This window comes from Ctenocephalides felis, unplaced genomic scaffold (assembly GCF_003426905.1).
Source record: "Ctenocephalides felis isolate EL2017-DRISC unplaced genomic scaffold, ASM342690v1 CF-g0.4_SCAFFOLD_00845, whole genome shotgun sequence".
Taxonomy (NCBI): Eukaryota; Metazoa; Arthropoda; class Insecta; order Siphonaptera; family Pulicidae; genus Ctenocephalides; species Ctenocephalides felis.
The window spans coordinates 87,311,288-87,328,217 of NW_020536999.1; the positions used below are offsets into that span (position 1 = coordinate 87,311,288).

Sequence of the window (16,930 nt, forward strand, 5' to 3'; positions counted from 1 at the left end):
TCAAAAATCATTTTATTTGTATTAACAAAATGAAAAATTACATTTTTTTACAAATTTGGTCTCATTCGAATCAGAATGACTTGAAACGTCGAGAAAACGTAAGATTAGCAAATTTGATGCTTATTAACTTCCCGTAGGGTAAGTCATTGTAATCGTCAAAAATCGAATTTGCAATTTTTTACATTTCTTTACGTTTAAAGGTTCCTGAACATTTTGGCATGCCTTAGAAAAAATGATGTGTGCGTTTGTGTGTGTGTATGTATGTATGTAAGGATACAATTTTTCGGGCGCACGGATCAACCGATTTGAATGGTTTAAAAAACATTCGATTCCAATTGATGGGAAGATGTGCTAATTAGTTTCTGGCAAAGGCAGGTCCAGCCGCTACGGAGCAAAGAGTGCAGAAAGTAGAAATTGAGTTTTTGAGTGAACCGAGTATCCGATTTGAATGATCCAAAAAACATTCAATTCGTAATGATGAGGAGAACTCGTTGTTAGATTTTGGAAAAAGCAGGTGCAAGAGCTAGGCGTCCGATTTGAATAATTCAAAAAAACTTTCTGTTTGTGTTGACGAAAAAATTGCTTTTGAAGAAAACATTTTTTCTTCGAATATTTCATTATGGTACAAGAAGTTCCAGCAATTTGCCTTAAGGCATAAACCACTAGTCATTGTTTGCCTTATTTTAATGTTAAACATTTATCAAAAATTTAAAGAATATAAATTTGCACTAGAGTTTGACGTCTCTATCTGAAAACACTCTCTTTGTCTCTTTTACTCTCTCATCAATGCTCTTTGCCATCTCTATGCTTTCAGTTGTTAAGCCAAAAGTCAAACAACTAATGTTATCATTTCCAATAGAATTGCTAATTTAGTTACATTCACTATAATATTCACTATATTATACTTGTTTATCTATGATAATATTTATGAAGTGAATTAATTAAAACAAATAATTAAAATAGTAAGGAACCATTTCCGCCAATACTTATTGAATATACGCCGTGCAGTATTTAAAAATGTCAGAAGAAGCTAATGTGTCCATAAATGATCAGACAATTAAAATTGAACCACTAGAATATTCAGTAGAAGAGATTGATGATGAACTAAAGGATGAGTTTGATGATATTAAATCTGAATCGTCTACTGAGGATAATGAAACGTCTCTACAAAATTTCATGAAATCTGAGGTGACGATAGAGGAAGAAGTCAAACAGGAGTCAACTCAGACTCCGTCTCATAAGTGTGACATTTGTAGTAGATCATTTGCAGAATTGCAATATTTAACAGAGCACATGCTTAGTCACATATCTACTCTTAGCGAAGATAGCCCCCATAAGTGTGAGGTATGCTTTAAGACATTTAAACAACCATCACTTTTAGAAAGACACATGATTGTGCATAGCACAGAACGCCCTTTCGAATGCGAAATCTGTCATAAGACATTCAAAATTTCGAAAGTCTTAAAATCACACATGATCTCACATTCTAAAGATCGTCCCTTTGAATGTGGAATGTGCAATAAAGCATTCAAAGAAAAAAGATATTTGTCAACACACATGCTCATCCATACAGGGGAATGCCCTTTTAAATGTGAAATATGCAATAAGGCATTCAACCAAAAAGGCAATTTGGCAAAGCACATGCTTATCCATTCTGGGGAAAGCCCTTTGAAATGTGAAATATGCGATAGGCCGTTTAATCAAAAAAGTAATTTGGTAACACACATGCTTACCCATACTGAGAAACACTCTTTAAAATGTGATGTATGTAGTAAAACTTTCAGACAATCAAATGCATTAAAAAAACACATGTTGACTCATAGTGTTGAACGCCCTCATAATTGCGAAATATGCAATAAAACATTCACACAATCAAGTCATTTAAAAATACACATGGTTGTTCATACCAGAGAGTACGCTTTCAAATGTGAAATATGCAAAAGGACATTCAATCAACAAGGCATTTTGGATAAACACATGCTAATCCATTTTGAAGAATGCAAAATATGCAATAAAACATTTAGACATGCGAGTTCCTTGAAAACGCACTTGCTCATCCATTCTGAAGAGCGCCCTTATAAATGTGAAACATGCAATAAGGGTTTTACACAAGCACACGCTTTGAGAAGACACGTGGCTGTCTATAGTGGGAAATGTGAGGAAAATCAAGAGATAATAAACTGAAATCAACCTTATTCCTATGAATAACTTGTTTTGTTACTTATTGTAAATTTTATTACTACTATACAAAAATTAGTCATGTAAATATTTTCTTTCTATGTATTAAAATATATGTGATCATTAAATCGTTCTTATCCTCCTATTATTACAAATAGTATTTCTAAGAAGTTAGTTTCAATGTTACAGTACTTATAGTCCAGTCATTTAAGCTTAAATTAGGTAAGAATCCCGGAATTCGAGATACCCAACTGTAAGTCTATATTGACAACCTAAAGTTGTCTCAAAACCTACATATGGTACGTACACCCTACCATATGTAGGTTTTGAGACAACTTTTAAGGTGTCACAATATACAGTATTTACAGGCTTACAGCTGGGTATCTCGAATTTCGAAGTGAACTTACTATAATGACTGGACTATTAATTATTACCCTACCATATGTAGGTTTTGAGACAACTTTTAGAGTGGTTACATACAGTATTTTCAGGCTTACAGCTGGGTATCTCGAATTCCGAGGTGAACTTACTATAATGACTGGACTATTAATTATTACCCTACCATATGCAGGTTTTCAGACAACTTTTAAGGTGCCACAATATACAGTATTTACAGGCTTACAGCTGGGATTCTCAAATTTCAAGGTGAACTTACTATAATTAAGTAAGTGGACTATTGATTATTACCCTACAAAATGCAGGTTTTGAGACAACTTTTAAGGTGCCACAATAAACAGTATTTACAGGCTTACAGCTGGGATTCTCAAATTTCAAGGTGAACTTACTATAATTAAGTAAGTGGACTATTGATTATTACCCTACAAAATGCAGGTTTTGAGACAACTTTTAAGGTGCCACAATATACAGTATTTACAGGCTTACAGCTGGGATTCTCAAATTTCAAGGTGAACTTACTATAATTAAGTAAGTGGACTATTGATTATTACCCTACAAAATGCAGGTTTTGAGACAACTTTTAAGGTGTCACAATATACAGTATTTATAGGCTTACAGCTTTGCATCTCGAATTACGAGGTGAATTTAACTTAATAATAACTGGACTAATAATTATTACCCTGCATATGTAGGTTTTGAGACAACTTTTAGAGTGGTTACATACAGTATTTTCAGGCTTACAGCTGGGTATCTCGAATTCCGAGGTGAACTTACTATAATGACTGGACTATTAATTATTACCCTACCATATGCAGGTTTTCAGACAACTTTTAAGGTGCCACAATATACAGTATTTACAGGCTTACAGCTGGGATTCTCAAATTTCAAGGTGAACTTACTATAATTAAGTAAGTGGACTATTGATTATTACCCTACAAAATGCAGGTTTTGAGACAACTTTTAAGGTGCCACAATATACAGTATTTACAGGCTTACAGCTGGGATTCTCAAATTTCAAGGTGAACTTACTATAATTAAGTAAGTGGACTATTGATTATTACCCTACAAAATGCAGGTTTTGAGACAACTTTTAAGGTGCCACAATATACAGTATTTACAGGCTTACAGCTGGGATTCTCAAATTTCAAGGTGAACTTACTATAATTAAGTAAGTGGACTATTGATTATTACCCTACAAAATGCAGGTTTTGAGACAACTTTTAAGGTGTCACAATATACAGTATTTATAGGCTTACAGCTTTGCATCTCGAATTACGAGGTGAATTTAACTTAATAATAACTGGACTAATAATTATTACCCTGCATATGTAGGTTTTGAGACGACTTTTAGGGTGTTAATATACAGTATTTACAGGCTTACAGCTTTGTATCTTGAATTACGAGGTGAATTTAACTTAATAATAACTGGACTATTAATTATTACCCTACATATGTAGGTTTTGAGACAACTTTTAGAGTGTCTACATACAGTATTTTCTGGCTTACAGCTGGGTATCTTGAATTCCAAGGTGAAATTACTATAATGACTGGACTATTGATTATTACCCTACCATATGTAGGTTTTGAGACAACTCTAAGGTTGTCAATATACAAGTATTTACAGACTTACAACTGGGTATCTCGAATTCCGAGGTGAACTTACTATAATGACTGGACTATTGATGAAAATCTCTTAAACCAGCTCTTAGTAAACTTCCCATAGGGTAAGTTATTGTAGTCGTTCAAAAATCGAAATTGAAAACTTTTATATTTCTCGACGTTTTGAAGGTTTCTGAACATTTTGGTATACCTCAGAAAAAATGGATGTGTGTGTATGTATTAATACAATTTTTCGTCCACGTTTTGCACGGATCAACCGATTTGAATGGCTCCAAAAACATTTGATTCCATTCGATAGGGAGATGTGCTGATTAGTCTTTGGCAAAGGCAGGTCCAGCCGTTTCAGAGATACGGAGCAAAGGGTGCAGAAAATAGAAATCAAGTTTTTGAGAGATCGGAGCATCCGATTTGAATGATCCAAAAAATGTTCAATTCGTAATGTCAGGAAGAAATGTTTACTAGTTTTTGGCAAAGGCAGGTCCAGCCGTTTTGGAGATACCGAGCTAAATGTGCAAAAAATTGCAGTTTTTGAGAGAACTAAGCATCCGATTGGAATTATTCAAAAAAAATTCTGCTTGTTTTGACAAAATAATTGCTTCTGGAAAAAAAATATTAAACATTTTTTTTTCAATTTTTTTTTTTTTTGTATATCGAAAATAATTCAGATTTTAATTTTAATTCTGGCTAAAGTTCTAAAGTTTTTATGCTTATTTATTTATGGTTCTAAGCTCACTTATATACTTTAAATAAATAATTTTAACTTTGTAAATCATATATAATTCTTATAAATATTAGACAATGTTACAATATTTATAATAATCTGTTTGAAAACATTTAATATGCCTGGAACATCTTGTTACGGTACAGAAAGTTCCTGCAATTTGCCTTAAGGCACAATGCCATGCACCACTAGTTTAATGCAAATATTATCTGTGATAGTTTTATTTCAATATAATGTCCATGTAGTGTAATGTCTATGTATCTATGTCTAAAATTATAATTTTACTGCAAAATATATTAATTGCAATATGTACTAAATAATCCTGTTAAGCAAAAAATAACTTAATTGATCTGTAGCAGTTTTATAATTCAATTTATCTTACAAACATCCTTATAAGGCTAATGTACATCAGTATGAGTATGCATAATAATAATAAATGGTCTGTCCGAAGGCAGGTCCATGATGTGAGAGACACCACAATAGATGATTCCCTTGCCCTTTGCAGTCTACCATTCAAATTACCCTTTTTTTCATGTATTTTCCTTTCTGATCTTCTACTAACATGCTTCCTGGTCCTGTGCTTCGGCTTTCAGTTTCCTGTATTTTCTCTTCTCGCGTAAGTCGTCAATCGTCGTCAGTCGTCTGCATTCTTCTTTTTCTTCCCATTCCTTTCATTATTTATATTTTATCTTCGACGACGTCATGCTTTTTAAAAAAAGGGGTTCGATCCTGTTTCCTTTTCTTTTCAGGATTATGCTCAGTAGAGTCCTTTTTGCTCAGGACTTTTTCTTGTTATCTTGTCTGTCCACTTTATCTTCTCCACACGCCTTCAGCACCACATTTCATAACTTTCCAGGTAGTTCTTGTCGGTCTTTCTTAGAGTCCATGTCTCCGATCCGTACAGAGCTTAGCTCCAAACATAACATTTATTAATCTCTTCGGCAAGTTGAGACTAATGGGGCAATTCTGCCATAACAGAGCTCATAAAATAGCGTTTTCATAGCAACGCTATCTTATGCTTGTTTATTGGTAGTGAAAACTGTGAAAATGTTTATCTATTTGTTGTGTGTTCACAGGCGTATTTTACATATAAACAAAGCAAGGGAGAATCTTATGATAACAGAATCTTTGATGGTGCAGTTATCATAACATTCTCCCTTACTTTGTTTATATGTAAAATACGCCTGATCCCACAGCAAATAGATAGACATTTTCATAATTTTCAATACCAAGAACAAGCGTAAGAGAGCGATGCCATGACAACGCTATTTTATGAGCTCTGTTAGGGAAGAATTGCTCCATAAGTTTACCCGTCTATACCGTTCTCTTGGCCTTGGCGCTTGCGATAATTGTCCTGGTCTCTCTTGTGCAGTATTCCTCTGGTCAAGATGCTTCCCAGATATTTGAAATGATCCACATCTTCCAATTGTCGATTTCCTACCAGGGGCTCATCTCTTTTTGTGATTTTCATGAGTACCCATATGCCGCTTCAAACTATTCGATTGATTGAAGCCTTTGTTACATATTTCACATTTGTAAGGAAACTCTCCTGCATGAATGTGCATATGCTTTCTCAAATAACTCAGTTGTGCAAATGTCTTATCACATATTTCACATTTATGAGGACGATTGCCAGTATGAGTAATCATGTGTGATTTCAAATTTCTCAAATATACAAATGTTTTGTTGCATATCTGGCATTTATAAGAGCGCTCACCAGTATGAGTTCTCTCATGATCTTTTAAAGAACTTGATGTACGGAACATTTTGTTACATATTTCGCATTTGTAAGGACATTCTCCAGAATGAATACGCATGTGTAATATCAGATGGCCGGATTGTGTGAATGTTTTATTGCACATTTTGCATTTATAAGCACGCTCTCCTGTATGAATTAGCATATGCCTTTTTAGATTACGTATTTGTGCAAATGTCTTATCGCATATTTCACATTTAGGGGGATGAATTTTAGAATGATCTATCCTATTTTGTGTTAGATCATAAGAATCTTCAAGGTTTAGAGGTTGTTCTTTGGTATCATCACAAACGTGCTGATCTAATAGATTACTTGTAGAAAATGTTTTATTACAGATTTTGCATACAAAAGGATTTTCATCGGCACATTCATAAGCCGGTGCCTCAATTAATTCCTGTTTGACTTCTTCCTCTATTGTCACCTCGGAATTCAAGAAATTTTCTAAACAAGTTCCATCATCTTCTGCACACGAATCAGTCTCAATAATACCATCAAATTCATCCTCAATTTCTTGTTTAATCTCTTCTATTGAATATTCTAGGGGCTCAATTTTAATTGTCAGGTCATTAGACATAATTGTTTCTTCAGATATTTTCACTGCATTAACAGAATTAACACTTTAATAATCTTAATATTTTAATAATTTTAACTAAATTTATATTTATTATTGAAAACTTACGTAAGCAAAAAAATAAAAGTAAATTTATGTTTATTTGTCTCCATGTAAATATTTATTTACTAGTTTGACATTTCAAGCATAGAGTATATTTTTAGAGAGAGGAGACATTTACTAACTTTCAAATTTAAAATAATTATCTATGGCTAACTGTCAATGATAATAAACACTTTCAAATTTTTTGTCAAAAAAAACTTTTTTTTGTAATAAAAAAAATACTAAGCTAGTGGGGTATATGGGTGTATGGCATCGTGCCTTAAGGCAAATTGCTGGAACTTTCCGTACCGTAACGAAATGTTCGAGAAATATTAAATGTTTCAAATAGATTATTATAAATATTGTAACATTGTCTAATATTTATAAGAAGTATATAAACTGAATTGCCAAGTTGAAATTATTTGTTTAAAATATATCAGAACTTTAGTCAGAATTAAAAATAAAATCTTAATTATTTAAATAATTTCGATTATACAGAAATTTCGATATACAAAAATTTTTTTTGAAGAAAAAAAATAAAATTGAAAAAAAAAGTTGAAACATTTTTTTTCCAAAATCAATTATTTTGTTAAGACAAGCAGAAAGTTCTTTGAATCATTTAAATCGGACGCTTAGTTCTCTTAAAAACTGCCATTTTTTACACATTTAGCTCTGTATCTTCGAAATGGCTCGGCCTGCCTTTACCAAAAACTAATAAACACTTCTCCCATTCATTACTAATTGAATGTTTTTCAGATCATTCAAATCGGATGCTCCCTTCTCTCAAAAACTCAATTTCTATTTTCTGCACTCTTTGCTTTCTATCTCTGTAACTGCTGGACCTGCCCTTGCCAAAAAATAATCAGCACATCTCCTGATCAATAGGAATCGAATGTTTCTTGAAGCATTTATTCTTGAAGAAGTGCGCCCGAAAACGTGACTGGAAATTTGTATCCATACATACATACATACACATACACACATCCATTTTTTCTGGGGTATGCCAAAATGTTCAGAAACCTTCAAAACGTCGAGAAATGTAAAAATTTTCAATTTCGATTTTCGGCCCATTACAATAACTTACCCTACGGGACGTTAAAACAATTGTTTTTGAAGCGAGCGATCTATTTGAATCATTCAAAACAAAAAAACTGCCCTTTTTGGCACATTTAGCTCAGTATCTCCAAAACGGCAGAACCTGCCTTTGCCAGAAACTAATTACCACTTTGACCTGTCATTAGGAATTGAATGTTTTTTAGGTCATTCAAATCGGTTGATCCGTACTATCAAAAACTCGATTTCTATTTTCTGCACTCTTTGCTCTTTATCTCCGTAACGACTGGACCTGCGTTTTCCAAAAACTAATCAGCACATCTCCCTATCAATAGGAATTGAATGCTTTTTGAATCTTTTAAATCATTTGATCCGTGCGCCCGAAAACGTGGACGAAAAATTGTATCTATACATATGCACACACACACATACATTTTTTCTAAGGTGTGCCAAAATGTTCAGAAACCTTCAAAACGTCGAGAAATGTAAAAATTTTCAGTTTCGATTTTCGGTCCATTACAATAACTTATCCTACGTGAAGTTAAAACAATTGTTTTTGAAGCGAGCGATCGATTTGAATCATTCAAGAAAACTGCTCTTTTTTGCACATTTAGCTCGGTATCTCCAAAATGGCTGGACCTGCCTTTGTTAAAAACTAATCATCATTTCTCCCAATCATTACAAATTGAACGTTTTTTTGGATCATTCAAATCGGATGCTCCGTTCTCTCAAAAACTCGATTTCTATTTTCTGCACTCTTTGCTCTTTATCTCCGTAACTGCTGGACCTGCCTTTGCCAAAAACTAATCAGCACATCTCCCTATCAATAGGAATTGAATACTTTTTGAATCTTTTAAATCAATTGATCCTTGCGCCCAAAAACGTGGACGATAAATTGTATCCATACATACGCACACACACACATTCATTTTTTCTAAGGTGTGCCAAAATGTTCAGAAACCTTCAAAAGAAATGCAAAAATTTTCATTTTCAATTATCGGCCCATTATTATAACTACCCTATGGGAAGTTGAAAATTACAATTTTTCAAAATAAAGAAAGGCTATACATAGCTAAAAACCATTCAAGTATTGAATTTTATTTAATACAGAGACATAAAATATTTGTGTAATTTATCAATATTTTATTAATTTACTAATTTATCAATATTTTATTAATATACTAATGTATCAATATTTTCACTGTGAAAATGCGTGATTAACTATTTCATATTGACCAGCGCTTTCTCCAGTATGAGTTTGCATGTGCGATTTCATAAATTTGGAATGTGCAAATGTCAAATGGCATATCTGGCATTCATAGGGGCGTTCTCCAGTATGAGTTCGTAAATGATCTTTTAAATTATGCGGTAAACTGAAGGCTTTGTCACATTGATCACATTTGTAAGGACGGACTCCAGAATGAATACGCATATGCCTGCTTAAACCATTTGAGCGAGCAAATGTCTTTTCGCATAATTTGCATTTGTATGGGCGCTCACCTGTATGAATAATCATATGCTTTTTCATTTCACTCGGTAGTGGGAAATACTTGTGGCATATTTCACATTTGTAAGGGCGATCTCCAAAATGGATTATCAAATGCTTTTTCATGTCACTTGATTTAGTGAATGTGATATTGCATGTTTCACATTTATGAAGAAGCTTTCCAGTATGAGTAAGCATATGGTGCTTTAAATGACTTGATTGATTAAAGGCTTTGTTACAAATTTCGCATTTGTAAGGACGTTCTCCAGAATGAATGAGCATGTGGGATTTTAAATGACACAATTGTGTGAATGTCTTTTCGCACAGTTCGCATTTATATGGACGTTCTCCAGTATGTATACGCATATGATTTTTCATATTACACAATGTTGTGAAAGCCTTACCGCATATTCCACATTTATGAAAACGCTTTCCAGTATCAGCAGGTATATTATCAGATTCTTCAATGTTTAAAGGTTGTTCTCTGGTGTGATCAGTAACGTTCTGATTTAATAGATATCTTGTATCGCATACAGAAGGCTTTTCTTCATCACCTTCACCAGTGGGTGCCTCAATTAATTCCTGTTTGACTTCTTCCTCAATCTTCACCTCGGAATTCATGAATCTGTCAAAACAAGTTCCATCATCTTCTGAATAGGGCTCTGGTTTAGCAATATCATCAAGAACATCAAATTCATCCTCAATTTCACTTTCAATCTCTTCTATTAAGAATTCTGGTGGTTCAATTTTAATTGTCTGACCACTTAAAGACATATTAGTCTCTTCTGTCATTTTTAGATTAGTGTAAAAATGGTTTGGTATTATTTTAAATAATAATTTTCTTAAATGTGATCATGAATTTAATCAATTTTTTTATTTTATTTAATAATTGATTTAATTTTTAATTTAATTTAAGTTTATTACAACTAGTTGTTTGACGTTTGGTTTGACACTTGAAAGCATAGAGTTCGTTTTCCAAAAGATTAGACGTTCATCATCTTACCTTGATATTAAAGAAAAGTATCTCTATGCTTCAACTGTCAACGCAAAACGCCAATTTGTGCAAGCGACAATTTTAAATTTGTGACACTTTATTTTTAAGTTAAATGTATAACTAGTGGTGTATGGCATCGTGCCTTAAGGCAAATTGCTGAAACTTTCCGTACCTGAATTATATATTCGAGGAAAAGAATCAGTAATCAATAAAAATTAATAAATGATTTAAAGCAATTGTTTTATACATTTTCAAATAGATAGTTATAATCACTATATATTTTATCATTTCATCGTACATAAAATTGCATTATCAGGAGGTGCCGAATAAATCCATCTGAGGATATATTTTTTACAATTAAAATAACGCATTTGAAATACCTACATTTTGAAACTAAATTGGAAATTTTAAATTCATATTTGAAGTATAAAACTTTGTACATTTTTGAAAATATTGAAAATTTTTTTTCGGAAAATTTTTAAATTTGCTTGAACCGTATAAGTAAACTTTAAAAATTAACAATCTTGGTACGGAACCCAACAAAATTAGACCTCATTTTTAAAAATTACATCAAATATCTAATAATTTGATGTGCATATGTCTGATGATCATTTTTGACCGCCAAATGGCATTTTTTTTTACTTTTTCACTAGACCTGCCTTACCAAAAATTTAATCATCTTCTCAATACAAGTAAAATGTTTTTGTCGGACGCTCCGATATCTTAAAAACAGAGTTATCGTTCTTGGCACTGTTTGCCCCGTATCTTTGGAACTGCTAGACCTGCCTTTGCCAAAATGTAATCAGCACGTCTCTTTATCAATTCAAATAGAATGTTTTTTAAATTATTCAAATCGATTGATCGGTGTTACCGAAATCGTCGACGAAATTTGTATCCGCACACACACACACATACGCACACATACATCCATTTTTTCAAGGAATGCCAAAATGTTCAGAAACACTGAAGGGTAAAGATATGTGAACATTTTCATTTTCAAGTTTAAAATAAACATTTATTAATATTAAATAAAAAGAGTTTGTTAAATATTTTTGAAAATGATTTATTCATATTTATTGAATTTTAAATTCTATCCAAGTGTTAGTATATAAAAAGATCTGAAGAAATAATCAAACAATCTATTTAATGATATTTTAAATGCGTGATTATTTTACCATATAAAACAATTGGGGCAATTCTGCTGTAACAGAACATGGCAACGCTATCTTATGCTTGTTTATTGGCAGTGAAAATTGTAAAGATGTCTATCTATTTGCCGTGCGATCATGCGTATTTTACATATAAACAAGCAAGGAAGAATATTATGATAACAGAATCTTCGATGATGCAGTTATCATAAGATTTTTCCTTGTTTGTTTATATGTATGTAAAGAAAAATACCTAATTTTCTTTAGTTTGAATTTTGCGCGTTATGATTGTCATAGATACAGCTTCTATGATATTAATATGATAATCTAAATTCTTAATATGATAATCTTCTATGATAACAAGTGATAATCTAAAATACGTCACGGCGTAATTAATAAAATTTCGTAGTAAAATATTCTCTAAAATAGTAGGTATTAGTGTAAATGTGTTTAGGAACTGACATTGTGATTAATAACATTAAATGTCGTTTCTTTTCTGACAGGTATGTAAGGTTTTGTATATAAAACTTTGTCTAATGTCGAAATAACAATAAAATATATCTTTTCTGACAGAGAAACTCAATTGTGTTTGATTGGCTTTGTCATCCTAAGCACGAATATAATATTATATGTATACTACGAAAATAGATAGACATTTTCACAATTTTCACTGCCAATGAATTCGATTTATTTAATTGAGTTAGATTTTAAAATCTAACGAATTTAAAGAAGTTTTACTTCAAAATATTTCATAAGTGTTTTATAGCATGTGAGGTATCGAATAAAAGCTATTTTTAAGTAGAATACGATTTGTATATAAAAGCATGTTATTATAAATATTACTAATTATTGCAAAAAATATTATAATGCTAAAGAATAATAAAATATCTGAGTTTCGAATCAGGTTTTAAATATTGGATAAAATACCAGAAGTAATTTTGGAATTTGTCAAAATTATGAACTATTATTGCGTTTTTCATGGATTTATAGTAAGCGAATCTAAAGAAGTTTTACTTCAAAATATTTCATAAGTGTTTTATAACATGTGAGGTATCGATTAAAAGCTATTTTTAAGTAGAATACGATTTGCATAAAAAAACATATTATTATAAATATTACTATAGTTTTATTGCAAAAAATATTATAATGTTAAAGAATAATAAATGTCAGAGTTTCGAATCAGGTTTTAAATGTTGGATAAAATACCAGAAGTTATTTTGGAATTTGTCAAAATTATAAACTATTATTGCATTTTTCATGGATTTATGTAAGCGAATCTAAAGAAGTTTTACTTCAAAATATTTCATAAGTGTTTTATAGCATGTGAGGTGTCGATTAAAAGCTATTTTTAAGTAGAATACGATTTGTATATAAAAACATGTTATTATAAATATTACTATAGTTTTATTGCAAAAAATATTATAATGTTATAGAATATTAAATGTCAGAGTTTCGAATCAGGTTTTAAGTAGTTAAGTATCAAATACCTAAAGTAATTATGGAATGTCAAAATTAAATACTTTTATTACATTTTCTGAGCATTTTGGCATACCTTAGAGAAAATGGATGTGTGCGTGTGTGAATGTGTGGATACAATTTTTTGTCGACGACTTCGGGCGTACGAAACAACCGATATGAATAATTTAAAAAACGATGAATTCCTATTGATAAGGAGACGTGCTGATTAGTTTTTGGCAAAGGCATGTGTAACCGTTTTGGAGATTTGGGTCTAAATGCGCAAAAAATGGCAGTTTTTGAGAGAACAAAGCATATCAGATTTGAATGATTCAAAAAACTTTCTTCTTTTATTGGCGAAACGTTTGCTTTTGGGCATTTTTTTATTTGAATATAGAAAATAATTCGGATTTTATCTCTAATTCTAGCTGAAATTTAAAGAAGAAAAATTTTTTGGTACGGGAAATTCCAACAATTTGCTGTAGGACACGATGCCATACCACCACTAGTTGCAAAGTTCTCAAAGAACTAAGGTTTATTAAAAATCATTGAATATAGAAAATGATTCTGATTTTATTTCTAATCCTAGCTGAAGTTTTTTTAGAAAAAAAATGGTACAGGAAGTTCCAGCAATTTGCCTTAAGGCACGATGCCATAGTTTTCAAAAAACTAAGGTTTATTAAAAATCATTGAATATCAAAAATAATTTTAAAATAGTTGGTATTGGTATTGGTAAGTTGACCAATGATCGCTAAAAAAAAATTTATAAAAATCGGCTTAAATTTTTGTTTCAACAGTTAATTACAAGAAAACGGCTCGGTAGATTTTTACCTAAAATTAGTCAGTACCATTCCCAACTAATATCTTTCGAACAATTTTTGATTTTTTAAAATCGGTTCGGTAGGATGAGCTTAAATGTGGACGAAAAGTTTAACACTTTTTTGCAAATTGCAAAGAAATGGCTTGGCAGATCGTCGCACAAAACTGACAAACGATAGTCCTCACCAAAATACATCAAATGGCTTTTAAATTTCTAAAATCGGTTCAGGCGTTTTTGAGAAAACTTCGATCAAAGATCTAATTTTGACAAATGCCAGAAAAAAACGATACCAATTTTTGCACACTTTGATGAATTTTCAAAGTTAAACCAATTGTCGTAGGGTTGTAATATTTTAGTATGATCTAGAAGACTATAGTATCTACCGTCAGAAAAATATTTAAAAAAATCGTCGAAAATTTTCTTTTAACTCTTTATTACAAGAAAACGGCCCGGCCGATCTTTACCAAAATACTAATCAGCACGATTCCCAATCAATATTTTTCGAACAGTTTTTGAATTTTCATAATCGGTTCAGAACTGCGGGCTAAAACGTGGACGAAATTTTTTTCACTTTTTTGCTATTTATAAAGAAACGTCTCGGCCGATCGTCCAACAGAACTGACAAACGATAGTCCTCGTCGAGATACATTGAATGGCTTTTAAATTTTTAAAATTGGCCCAGCCGTTTTCGAAAAAACGTCGATTTACGGCAAAAAATCTTTTCACACACACATACTTTTTCTTTAAATTTGGTCTCATTCGATTCAGAATGGCTTGAAACGTCAAGAAAACATAAAATTAGCGAATCGGATTTTTTGATGAAAACATAAACTTCTCCTCCGGTAAGTTAATAAGTTTTAAAAAAATGGTACGGGAAGTTGCAGCAATTTGCCTTAAGGCACGATGCCATGCACCACTAATTTATCAATCTATCTCTGTCGCCTGTGTTTGTTTCATCGCACGACTAACAGATGTCTGCGCGTCGCTCGCGCAGCAATGCAGGTTGTGAAAGATAGTCCGTTCTAGGTTAGTCGACGATTTTTTGACCCTTGAGCATACTTACCTGGCGTGGGGGCTACCGTGATCAACAAGGCGGTTCCCCCAGGGCGAGGCCCTTCCATTGCACCTCGGCAGGGTTGACCCCTGCGATTGTCCCTAATGTGGATAACTCGGGCGCGTAATTTTTGGTAGTCGGGACTGCGTACGCGCTGTCCCGGAATAAACTTATCATTAATACAACAAGCAAATTGCTGGAACTTCCTGTACCGTAATTAACAATCTTGCTACTCTTTAGACAAAACTAGTGGGGTGCATGGCATCTAGCCTTAAGGCAAATTGCTGGCTCTTCCTGTATCAAATATTATTATTTTTTTAAAAACGATTAACATTTTTGAAAAAAATTTACTTCGAAAAAATTAGATTTTTGAGATACTATTAATTTGACAAAAAATTACTCTTTAAAAAAATTTTTTTTTTTTGAACGTTTGAACGTTTTGTTTTGACATATGCACATCAAATTATCAGATATTTTATAGAGATTTTAACAATAAGTATAAATTTTGTTTACATTCCTATGGGTTCCGTACCAGTTGTTTATTCGTTAGACGGCGACGCGGCGCTTACGCGCTTCGATATTTTGTTTCTATGCAGTTAAAGCAGTACGATTGCTTTGAATAAACATTATAATTTTTTTTGCAATAAAACTATAGTAATATTTATCATATCATGTTTTTGTTTATAAAATCGTATTTTAATTGAAAATAGATTTTAATCGATACCTCACATACCATAAAACACATATGAAATATTTTGAAGTAAAACTTCTTTAGACTTGCTACAAATCCATAAAAAATGCAATAAAAATGTAATATTTCAAAATAAATTTTTCTTCAAAAAGTGTTTTTTTTTTTAAAAAAAGTAAGTTTTTGTCAAAAATTTATAGTTTCTCAAAAATCTATTTTTTTCTGAGTAAATATTTTCAAAAATGTTAATCTGTTTTAAAAAAAAATAATTTTTGGTACGGGAAGTTCCAGCAATTTGCCTTAAGGCACGATGCCATGCGTCCCTTATTAATAGTTTTAACTTATTTTTATTAAGAGTCCATAACCGCTGGATCTGCCTTGCCAAAAATTTCATCAGTTCTTCATTTCGTTAATAAAAATAAAATGTTTTTTGAATTATTGAAATCGGATGCTCTGTTCTCTTAAAACTGAATTACCATTTTTGGAAAGTTTTGCCCCGTATCTTCGGAACGGATAGACCTGCCTTCGCCAAAACCTAATCAGCACTTCTCAATATTAATACGAATCGAATGTGTTTTTAAATCACTCAAATCGGTTGATCCCGAAATCGTCGACGAAATATTGTATCCGCACATACATACACACACACGCTCACGCATGAACACATATACACATACATGCATCTACATCCATTTTTTCTAAGGTATGTCAATATGTTCAGAAACCTTTTAAACGTATAGATATATAGAAATTTTCATTTTCGATTTTTTTAACTTACATATTTTGAAGTAAAACTTTTTTAGGTTTGCTTACTATACAAATCCATGAAAAATGCAATACAGCTGTAGGTGTATACAGCCTAGGTGTATAATTTTGACAAATTCCAAAATGACTTCTGGTACTTGATCC

The 16,930-nt window shown here is 31.9% G+C and overlaps 1 protein-coding gene and 1 non-coding gene across 2 annotated transcripts in view; both read left to right on the top strand.

Moving 5' to 3' along the window:
* Positions 1 to 16,930, top strand: part of LOC113391317 — a 64,198-nt gene that overhangs the window by 11,018 nt on the left and 36,250 nt on the right. The window lies entirely within an intron of this gene.
* Positions 15,335 to 15,496, top strand: LOC113364442. Its single transcript, XR_003366142.1, has one exon. It is a non-coding gene; the product is annotated as a U1 spliceosomal RNA (small nuclear RNA).